Source organism: Rhinolophus ferrumequinum, chromosome 22 (assembly GCF_004115265.2).
Source record: "Rhinolophus ferrumequinum isolate MPI-CBG mRhiFer1 chromosome 22, mRhiFer1_v1.p, whole genome shotgun sequence".
NCBI classification, from domain to species: Eukaryota; Metazoa; Chordata; class Mammalia; order Chiroptera; family Rhinolophidae; genus Rhinolophus; species Rhinolophus ferrumequinum.
The window spans coordinates 36486983-36499041 of record NC_046305.1 but is presented as its reverse complement, the minus strand read 5'-3'; the positions used below and the strand labels follow the sequence as shown (position 1 = coordinate 36499041).

The following is a 12059-nucleotide window of genomic DNA, read 5'->3' as shown; positions in this document are numbered from 1 at the left end:
CATAGATTTCAGGTGTACAATTCTGTATTACATCATCTATAAATCCCATTGTGTGTTCACCACCCAGAGTCAGTTCTCCTTCCATCACCATATATTTGATCCCCCTTACCCTCATCTCCCACCCCCCTCCCCCCTTACCCTCTGGTAACCACTACTATTGTCTGTGTCTATGAGTTTTTGTTTCTCATTTGTCTGTCTTGTTCTTGTGTTGTTTTTGGTTTATATACCACATATCAATGAAATCATATGGTTCTCTGCTTTTTCAGTCTGACTCTTTTCACTTAGCATTATACTCTCAAGATCCAGCCATGTTGTCACAAACGGTCCTATTTCATCTTTTCTTACCGCTGAATAGTATTCCATTGTGTAGCAGTCCTTAAAAGGGACAGTTGGAAGCCCAGGTTCAGAAACAAATGTCTGGAAACAAGGAAGGTTAAGCAGAAGGAAACACAGCACAGGTCTTGCCACAGGAGCTGTATGGATATGCTGTCACTGGGCCCTGGTTGCCACTACCCTTCTCTGAAGAATGTCTAAATGGTCTCTGAGGCTTGGAGCTGGAGCCCACATGGGCTTAGCAGAAGTCATATGACCACAGTCCAGATGCCAGGGTATTGGGGGAGGAAGGATCTAGCCCCTTGAACTTCTGTAGCAAGAATTTGGGCTCTGCCTCCCATAAGACTTATCCACTAGGGGAGTCAAAAAAAGCAATGTCCATTATATAGATTGGGGGATGTTAAAACAAATTTAAACTATATTGTTTGTTATACATACCTTATGGTAAAAAATAAATCTACAGAAATATAATGCAATAGGATAAAAATACATAAGTCAATAAGGACATGGTACGTTGAATAACATCTACCCCCACAAGATAGCCATATTCTCATCCTTGAAACTTCTGAATAGGATGCTTCTATGCCAAAAGGGACTTTGCACATGTGATTAAGTTACAGATCTTGAGATGCAGAGATTAACCTGGATTACCTGAGTGGGTTCAATGTAATCACAAGTGTCCTTATAAGAGGGAGCAGAGGGATCAAAGTCAGTACAAGGAAATGTGATGGTGGAATCAAGGGGTTGGAGAAGTGTGACTGAGGGATCATGAGCCAAGGAATGCAGGCCGCCTTTAGAAGTGGGAAAAGTCAGGGAATAGATTCTCCCCTGGAGCCTTCAGAAGGAACCAGTTCTGAGGACATCTTGATTTTAACCCTACCGAATAAGACCCATTCTTGGACTTCTGACCTACAGAAATATGAAAGAATAAATCGTTCTGTTTTAAACCACTAAGTTTGTGGTGATTTATTACAGCAGCCATAGGAAACATTCACAGGGTTAAGAGAAAATCCTATTTAAATTTTGTAGTAAAAAACAGAATTCCAAATAAATAGGAGATTCCAGAAAATGGGAGATAGAACACAAAGACACTTCATGCTCGTTAGTTGCAGTTCTTCATTGTCGTCAATGTGGCTTATTTTACTTTATCAGTCATAGTCTTTGCAAATGGGATCAATATGGTGGTATTCTGGACACAATTCCAAGAGCCCATATGTTCCTATGACCAAGGAATGCGTCTACCAAGCATATAAGAAAGAGGGTATATCCATTACCAAATATAATGTGAGGACAAAAATTAGAAAGAAAAAAACTATGAACTATGCTTAAATGTCACCTGGTTTGATGAACTTTCTAATATCATTAAACTCTTCTTTTATAGGAGTTAAACTTACAGAATGCTCTACTTTGAGCATGGAAGAGAAACAAAGCAGGGGTAAATACTTAAATTCATATATTTTTAAATAACTCAGTAAGTCATAGAAGTTTACAATGAAACATTATTAAGAGAGATATAGTCTTTTTAAAGTATGTTTTTAAATATTTTGTAGTTTAAAACAAGATTCTTTAAATTAAATTTAATAAGCTACTTGAGGGAAGAAGTCTTCTCATTATATAATAAAATGTCTCCCTTTTATCTCACCTGAGCAATTAATAAAAATTTTTTCTATCCTTAAGAATTCCTAGACATTTTATGATAACGAGTCTCCCTACCCCTATCCAGTTTCCCTCTCAAATAGAAACCTGTAATTCTGATTTTTTATCCAGTGTGATATCAAAGCACTATATTAAAATCAATGGGGCCATAGAAGGTAAAACATATTTCTGGAGGCCAGGTCGCTCCCCTCATTTGTCTATGTGCCCTGGTTCTACGAATATGTAAGGACGTCAAAACATCCTTTTACCACCAATGGCAACTAAGCTAAGAGTAAACACTTTAACACTTAAAATAATTCTCTCATTTCAGTGAAGTGACAATGGAGGGTTTAGTTTTTTAAGAGTAATTTGAAAACTAAATACAATGAAATATAATATTCTATTATATAAAGAAAGGCATATCAGTGATATAGATGTATCATATAAAGTGAAAACAATGTTTAGCACTTTTGAAAGAAAGAGAATAAGTTGATAGGAAATGTTCTTTACTTTACATTAATAATTTGTTTTTGCATAAAAACCAATTCCGGTTTTGTGTTATCCTTTCCATAACAGGTAGGTGAGATGGATCAGTTTTTTATCCCTGTTCTTTGAGTTTAACAATTCCATATCGTCTTCTCTCAGACACAAACTGGACATCTGATTCAAAGAAAAAAAATTAAGTTACATTTGATTGACTAAGTTACATAAAACTCATTACGTTATACCGTGGCTTTAAAGAGTCAAAGCTAAGTGTTATTCTCTCCAAATTGTACCATTTTGAAAAGCACCTAATCACATCATTGATAAAATTCAGTTTACAAAAAATAAAACAATCATTCTCATTTCTCTAAGCAAAGCTTCACTCAAACAACGTTTTAACTTTTAGTGAATCTTGGAAGCAATAGTTTAGCTTTCATGAAATTATTATACATTGGCATATTTTAATGCAATGTAGATAATTACTTTCGATGACAGTAAAGTTAACGATTTATATTGCCATGTTATTCAAGAGACCTGAAATTCCTAGAATTAGATACAACCTCTGGGTATGCTGATTCTTGCTCCTTAGAGTTGAGACTTAACTCTTATTCCAGAATCAATTAATTGGGAGGCAGGTAGTATATATTAGGAACATGAATTCCATTGTGGGGTAAGGCCTAGAATCGAGTTTTGCTGTTAACAGACTGTGTATCTGATGCATCCAGAAGTAGGCCTGGGTGCAAAGAGCCTCTGATTTTCAACATTTCCTGCCAAAAATTTTCATCTTGGCTTTCTAGCCTCCACAGCTATGAGAAAATACCTTTCCTTTGGTTAAGCCACCCAGTCTGTGGTATTTTGTTATAGCAGTCCTAGCAAATGTATACACTAGAGATCTTTTGAGGATGTTCAAAGGATGGCTATCAGTAAATACACTGAGATAACAAGTTAAATTGGGATCATTCTGGACAAATCAGGATTAATAGTCAAACTAATGTTAAGCTCTAGGGTAGTCTGCACCAAGGAGAGGGTGGGAGAAAGTGAAAGGGATTCCAGACTAAGGGAGCTCTTCAGCATCAAACAACCTGGGTATGTTTAAGAAATAGCATAATGAGATTTGTGTTTTTGGAAGACCACTCTGGTGGCATGTGGTAGAGGGATTGTTTGGTGTAGAAGGAAGCTGCAGCAGGAGGCTACTGCAAAGGTATTGGAAGAAGATTAGAGTCTGCCTGAATTAAGGAAGTTACAGTGAGGGTGGCGAGAGGAAACAGAAGCAAGGGATATAATAAAAATAGAACCAATAGGACCTGGTCACAGAGTACATGTAGGGGACAGGGAGAGGGCAATACAACAAGTTTGGGCTTGGGTTTCTTAGTCAATGGAGATGCCATTTACTGAGATAGGAAATAAGGAGAAAGATCAAGTTTGAAGAGGAACTTATAGGTCCATCCTTAAAACAGTTAACAGTGGCCCCAGGTATAACATTTTTAGGTTCTGATTCTAGAATATGGAATATAATAAAGTTAGAGTTGACTAAAATTAGAATTTGAAATATTTTTAAAAAATGGAATAAATCTCCAACTCTTCTTTGAAAGATCAATTAATTTAAATAATTAGTAAAATAATGTACCAGCTATGATTTTATATTACTCAAAATTACTTCTAGAAGGTAATGATAACTTTAACATTTAAACATCTTGTATTATTTAGAAACCACAAGAACACTTACCCTCACTGGAGATGTAGGCTATCCATGCTCAGTGCAATGTTTGGCCATGTCAAGTTTGGGCTATTTGAGGTGGCAGGAAAATTTAGTCAGTCAACCTTGAAAGCAGTTATTCACTTGCTTCTAGGATGATCAGTCATTGAGATCTTCCCCTTTTCATGACTCATCAGCTTTTCAGTAACTGTATTAATAGGAGCCATTGATTCATTCAATAAAGAGATATAATAAGCCTGCCTGCTCCCTAGAAGGCACTGATAGGTCTGGGGAACATAGAGTTAGAGATAGGGTTGTTGTCCTCAAGTTGCTCAGCTTCTCATGAAGGAACCAACAAGGAAATTGATGATTTCAGATAGTGTGGCAATTGCCTTAATAGAACTATGCACAGGGAGCTCTATCATTCCTTAGATAAGGATTACTTCTCACTACCCCAGGCCTACCATGTACTCATATTAGAAAGAATAGGCTTATACATTTTCATATTTCTTAGTGGGAAGACAATGCTAACGTATAAAGTTGGTTAAGAAGTAACAATATAGACAGGTTATTTAAAGATATAGAGCTAACCACTAGAAGAACTTGATAGAAAAAGTTTCAAGTGATTGCCTCTGGGAAAGAAACTGGTGGTGGGGAGGGTTCCTAGGTGGCTATCTGCCCAGAGAAGACAGTCAGACATGTTGGCATGGATAAGATGGCCTGGTAGAGAGTGTAGAAGAGGAAGGTGATGGCAGAGATTTGAGCAATGGTTTACTTTGAAAATGTTGGAATATTAGGAAAGCTTAGTGAGAGACAGAGAAGGTCACCCAGGGAAGCAAGAGGAGAACCAGGGTCATGGCTTTAATGGATCCAAAGAAGAAGAGAATTCTAATAAAAGTTGAGGTCAACAGTATTCAGTGTAGCAAAGTAATTAAGGAAAATAAGGACTGAGGGGGCTGAATCCTTCTCTGTCACCAGAAATGCTTTAGTAAAAGGCAGTTAGAATAGCAGAGGAGCCTGAAGAGCACTTGACACAAGTCCCCACACATGTTAAAGGTAGATAGAAAAGTCAAGTCAAGAAGAAAATGTGAAGATACTGATGGAATACAACTCAGAGTAAAGATAGAAAAAGGTCTGAAGTGAAAGGAAAACAGGGCCATGGCTGCATGAGAAGCTGACTGCCCAGAGCCAAACACTTCCTTTGACTCAAGTCCCAGAAGGCCTTATTAAGGAGGATATATTGAAAGCACTTTATGCCTCAAATTGTGAGTCACAATTATTCTGCAGTGGAATGTGGGGAGGTGGGGTAGATTTCCTTTAAAAAACACAGTTTATATCCTCCTTCTGACCAACCACTTTCTGTAACTCTTTGCTGCTCACCCAATACTTTCTAAGCTTCTTCTCTTGACAATAAAGAGACTCATTAAATTGGCTCCGTCTCAATATTAATTTCTGATGTTCTCAAAAGAAATCCACACTGCCTCCTCAAATTTCTTTTAATTTCCACATCTTCCCCTTTGCTTGTATGATTTCCCTTGCCTAGAATCCTCCTCCTCTGTCTGGTTCTTCAGTCGCCCAAATTCCCAGTGCTTATATCAAGCGTTATCTTCTCGGTGAAGTTTTCCTTTACAGTCCAGTTCCTATAACAATTATTTTGGGCTACTCAATTTGAACTCAGGTTTTATCTCCTATTGTTCAATAGTATACCTTCTTTAGATTATAAGCTTCCTTAGGGCAAAAAAATCTATAATTGTAAAGCACCTAGCATAACAATGTTGTCAAATTGATGTACTTTTAAATTGAAGTATCTAAGTGAAGAGCTTGATGAGTATTGAAAAACATATAAATCTGTGTAACCACCCATCATACTAATCAAGATAGCATTTCCAGCATGGTATCTTGCAAAATGTGCTCAGGAGACATTAGGCTCGCTATAGGCAGGACCAGGAGAATCCATCTGAAATTTGAGGCCTGTCTAAAGGGGGAGTATCATCTGAGGTCAGACGGAGTGAAAAGTCAAATACTGAAGTCGGGGGCAGGAGGGACAGAGGGACGGTATTTTGTAAGTCTGAGCAGGTTTGGGATTGTGCAATCCTGTGTGTTATGCAGGCAAGGTTCAGTGACCGGCAGGCAGGGGCACTGGGGCGGTGATGCCAAAGTAAGCTTGAACTCTCCAGCTGGGAGAACTTGCCCTCAAATCCTAGAAAGTTAAGGGTTGCAGTATGTGGCATTCCTGCCTTGGGTCTGAGGTGAGGAGATTTCTGGGAGATTCTTATTAAAAACATTTGCTCAGAGCCTGCCTGTCTGCTGATAAAACTAACATCTTGGCTGACCTGTATTTTGCTGTGTTATGTTAGCAAAACATCCCACTCAATTCCCCAAATGAAAATTGCATTTGACAAGAATACGTGAAAAGGCTGACGGATGGATCCCAGCAGAAGACGTCTCTACATTCTGCGATATTGCTTCTACCTTACATTTCAACAGAGCTGTCCTTTGTCAAGTATCAAAGGGCTCAGAGTGCCTACTGAATGTGTCCACCTGGCTGTCTATGCAACATCCTGAACGTAATGAGTTCTAGGCAGAACACTTTTTCCCTCTCCCCTATCTAGTCTTCCTCATTATAATAAATGTCACACAATTGTTTACACGGAAGTCCTAGGAGTCTTCCTTGATTCTTGCTTTTTCTTCATACTCAACATCAAGTCCACCAAGACCTGCCAGTTATACCTTCAGAATGTGTCCTGATTTTGTGTAGCACAAGATTAAGCAGGCAAGGTGTGGGGCCAGATTGCCTGGGTTTGAATCCTAGTTCTAACAGTTGCCTGCAGAGTAACCTGGACAAGTGCATCAGTTTCCCTATATGTAAAGTGGAGATAACAATAGCACCTATTTCATAAGGTTGCTTGTAGAAATAATGTTAACATATATAAAGTACTTGAAATTAAGCTTGGATGTACTAAGCGCTCAATTAAAGTTGGTTAGTACTATCTTTCAATCTACCATCTTAATCCAACCTATCTTCTCTCACCTGGATTACTGAAACCATTAACCTCCACCCAGTTTCCCTGCTTTTGCCAAAGTGAACTTTTAAAAACACAGGTCGGATCAAGCCATTTACCTGTTCAAAATCCTCCAAGAGCTTCCTAGTCACAAAAGAAATCCCAAGTTCTTACCATGGCCAAAAGGGCCGAGGCTGGTCTGGCTTCTGCTGATAACTCACCATCCACAGCTCCCTCTTTGCACTAGCTTTACTTAACTTTTCCCTTCCTACTGTTTCTCAGATATGCCAAGTCCTTTGCACTTTCCAGGCCCATTGCATTAAAGTGTCCTCACATTAATTCAGCTCACTCAGCAGCACAGCACTGAGTTGGGGACTATAGGGAAAGAGAAGAGTAAAATGTGGTCTCTTCTCGTGGACTGTAATTTAGCTTGGAGAGAAAACACCAATAGACACAGAGCACCAGCAAGCTTAATAGTGGTACCTAGTATGAAAAGCACAGTAGATACTTAAATATTGTAACAGGTGTTATTTTTATAAATTTAAATGACAGTTAATGAAAGAAGTCAATTTATATTTTATACAATGCCCAAAGGATCTAGTGTAGGAATCTAATTTATAGATAAGTGATCTATACGGATATGAATAAGTTGCTTATTTTAAACTTTAGCATATGAAGAAGTTGCCCCATTTCACAGACTATGATTATTGGAACAACATAGTCTCTTCTTCATTTAAAAAATAAACCAAATACTTGTGCTTCACCTAATTATCAGCATTTTTTCAAGTACATTGGTCTGCTTTCCAGTTAAGAACGAAGAGGGAAGAACAGGTTTTTAAACATGAGTCTTTAAAGGGCTCACGGGAAACTGCCTACTTAGTCACTCGTCAGAACAAGCCTCGCCCTTCCACATTTTGTTTACTCTTTCTGCGTTCCCTATTTATTGTTTTAAATTGATTTTCCATTACTTTAGTGAGCACCATGTTCCAAGCAAAGGTGGGAAATTCATACACTCACTACCAACTTAACATTTTTTCTATCAGGAGTTACTTAGTTCGAATAAGGGGTATGGCAGAATAGAAAGGATTCAGGAGAACTGAGGCGCTGACACGTGCATTGGGAGGGGACAGTCCTGAAAGGGTGCTGTTGCTCTTCCATGGCCCATCCCTGTAGTGAGGAGGCGGCGAGAAGAGCCAACAATACGCCCTGGGATCTTTTCAGTGCTTGATATGAAAGAAGGAGTCACACAGGATTTCTCTTTGAAGTATTAAAAACAAAACAAAACTGACATGAGCAATATTATTACCTTGGTTTAACTGATACTTGAAAAGTAGACTCTGTTTTTATCATTTCTTGAAACTAAGCTCTGATGTGTCTTAGCCACAACCTATGAGTTGTGTTTTAGCTCCAAGCTATGAGAAAACTCTAAGAGAAAATACCAGGAAGAATTAAGTGTTCAATTTTCTTTCTTTAGTGTCTTTACTTACAAATAAAATTACCATTCAGTCCTCTAGAAGAAGTGAGTACTACTCATATCCAGCTTAGGTAAGCCAAATGACATACATGCTTATTTAGAAACCAAAGGTTCCTTTCACTTTTACTATATTTCCACACGAAAGCTTCAAAGGATCCTAGAATATTTCTCAAATAGATGGAAATTGGCCATATAGGTACATGAGAAATAGAGTTCTTGGTTAATGAACTCGGAGGGTTAACATTTTTTCAGTTCTTTAAAAGATTATCAGATCCAAAATAAAATATACAGAAAGGATCTTCAAAAACATTGTCATCAGTATAAAAACTAGACAAAACATTTGACAAGACAAAGACAACTTGAGCTGTAACACATACAAAACTCCCAGCTGCCACAATATTCCCAGACAGCACAAGATAACAGGATTCCATTCCTGTGATGTGTGCGAGTTAATACGCATAAAAGAAAACAACAGCTTATGGTTCGTAAAGGCACAGTATGAAAATTTACGCATCATATCATACCTGACAGGAAGATAATGTGGATCAGGTTTAATCCATTGAGAACTTACAATAAGGTATATGTTCTAGGCTCTGTGGTACTAGGCTCTGTGGTACTAGGCTCTGTGGAACTGCGTCCTCTCCTAAGCTATGAGAGTTAAACATGCAACATGACAAGCCAGAAACTGAGATATGGAAAAGAGTCACTCACCCCTTCTCCAAAACAATATAAAAAGTCCTAGGCTATGTGGCATAGAAGAAAAAGATTAATATATAAAGGCATATACATTAATAAAGAAAAAAATATTGACAGGGGATGGCCTGTTAGCTCAGTTGGTTAGAGCGCAATGCTCGTAAGTAATATCAGGGTTGCCGGTTGGATGCCCGCATGGGCCAGTGTGAGCTGCGCCCTCCACAACTAGATTGAAACAACTACTTGACTTGGAGCTAATGGGTCCTGGAAAACCACACTTCAGAAAAAATATTGACAAACTTCACAAAAATTACAATCAGATTAAGTGCATGTTATCTTGAAGGAAGTGATAACATTGGTTCCTCAGGTAAGCCAAAGTGAAGTGTGACCTATCAGAGAAGATGCAATCACAGAGCAGAAAGCTTTGTTTCATTCCCTTGAAAAATATACATTGAGTGCCTCCTACGTATATATCATGCTGCTGTATGTGAAACACTTAAAAAAGTTAAAAGATGTGATTTTGTGAACTATTCTAGGGTTTGCATTTTTACATGCACGTGTACCCAAACCTCAGAACTATTTTAAAACTATTTTTAGTTTTAATCCTTTTAAATATATAAGAAAATTAAAATGGTAACATGAAGTAATTGCTGAACTCATCTGGGCTAAAAGCAATTTATGGAAAGAAAAAAGGTAGTGTTGATTGTATGCACGTGTAAATGAGTATATGTTCGAGCTGCATGTGCATATGTGTTGAGGGGGGCGGTGTCCAGTTTACCTGAGCAGATTACCTCTCACCTCACAACTGCTGCTCCTCACCTTCACTTTTTCAGATTATTTGGCCACATATTTTGGTGAAGGGAGAGTTCTTTTTTATGTTCTTTTAAACATAGGCTTTTTGGTGAACTTCACAGATCACTTGCTTTTCAAAATAATTTCAAAAGGACAATAGCTTTTGAAACTAGCAAAGTTTCAGTCTGAGGAATGATGAATAATTATATTTAAAAAGTTAGGTATCACCTTCACTGTTGATGTTTACAGTGCATATGGTACCATGTAATTAAACTCAAGGTTTTTATGTGTAACAAGTTGGATCACCTATAAAATATGATTTAACTGAACTTTTTACATTGAGTTTTCCAAATCCTTATACTGAATGAAAGAAGCTAGACCAAAAGGAAAAAAGTACATGCTGTATGATTACATTTATAGACAATCCAAAGTCATCTCTAGTGACAGAAAGTGGATCAGTTGTTGCCTGGGAGAAAGGGACAAAATGAAACTTTTAGGGTGCTAGAAATATTTGTTGTCTTGATCACGTTGATGGTTTCACAGATGTATACATAGGTTTAAACTTATCAAAATTGCATACTTTAAATATATGCAGTTTATTTTATGCTAATTATACCTCAAGAAAGCTTTAAAAAAATCCAATGTTGGCTTGTCAAATTATTCCTGACAAATGAACTGTCGTAATATAACTACTATATGATACACAAATATGGGAATTATGGTGAAAAATAAAAATAAAACCACAAACATATGATTGGAGGAAGACAGGTCTTCTTTTGATGTTGTATCTGGAGATCATGTGTCTAGTGACTTATCACTTTAAACTTTCCTAGCAATACTGAACAGTTTGTTTTCATCACCACAGAACAAATAACTTTCCAAGTCCTCAGAGAACACTGTTTCCTATGGTCTCTCAAGAAGCTAATACTAGATAATATTTCATAGGACTGTAGCTGCATAAACCCCGGAACTGATTTGGTAGCTTTTATTGACAAGGGTGGGGAATGAAAAGCAATGATTCAAGGACAGGAAAGACAGTTTGGTACCTTCTCCTGATCATTAATACTAAAAAGAAGGGAAAAGTTTTTCAAAAGATAGGAGTTGGTGTTTAGAGCACTCTTGCTATCTATTGTATACTACAGCCAAAGTAACATTTCAAAACTGCAAATCTGATCATATTTCTGCTTAAAATCATACAATGGCTTCAGACTCACCACTGCCTTTAGGAAAAGTGTTTAGCAAGTTTTCCAGCTGCTTCAGGATTTGGCCCTGGTCCACCTTTCAGCCTCAGCCCATCTCTGTCTCCTACTCAATCTACAGCATTCTGAATGCCTGTTGTACCTTAACTCATCAAAGCCTTTTCATGTTGTAATGCAGTTTGGTTTTTCCAGGAAGCAGACGCCGGCACAGTTTAGTGTTCAGGATGTTTATTAGGGAGTGCTCTTGAAAGCAACACCCATGGAAGGGAGTGGGCGGAAGCAGGATTGGGAAGAGGGAGAAATCAAGCTGTGATGCAAGCTCGACAGCCTCAGCCTACCGTGCTAGGTTCTGGGAAAGCGAAATGGCCCATCAGAGTTGGCCGGTATATACACGACCTCAGGTGAGGCATCTCTCTGGAGCTGAGGCAACACCAGACAAAAGGCTGGCACTGCCAGCACCTGGGACAGTGAACCCTTCCTTAAAGGGAAATCTTTGTGGGGCATTTGTATGTCCATCTCACCTTAGCATTTAACTTGCGTGAAACTCTCTTTTCCTCCACTTCACCTATGTCATTTCTGCCCCTCCCTCAGATCTCAGTGGAATTCTCACTTCTTCAGAGAGAGCCTCCCAAATTCTCTAACATGGTTGGCTTCCCTACCAGGTCAAACTCCCCACATTTCTTTAGTGCCATCTTGTCATAATCCTTATCATACTTCATTATGATCGGTCATTATTTCTGCTTTCTTCCTTA

General features: G+C 38.2%; 1 long non-coding RNA gene across 1 annotated transcript; it reads right to left on the bottom strand.

Moving 5' to 3' along the window:
* Window positions 1-302: 302 nt before the first annotated feature.
* LOC117014702 (uncharacterized) lies at window positions 303-11505 on the bottom strand. The gene is made up of 3 exons (XR_004421589.1): window positions 11323-11505; window positions 4178-4355; window positions 303-2628 (listed from the first exon to the last, which is right to left on the bottom strand). It is a non-coding gene; the product is annotated as an uncharacterized LOC117014702 (long non-coding RNA).
* Window positions 11506-12059: the final 554 nt, after the last annotated feature.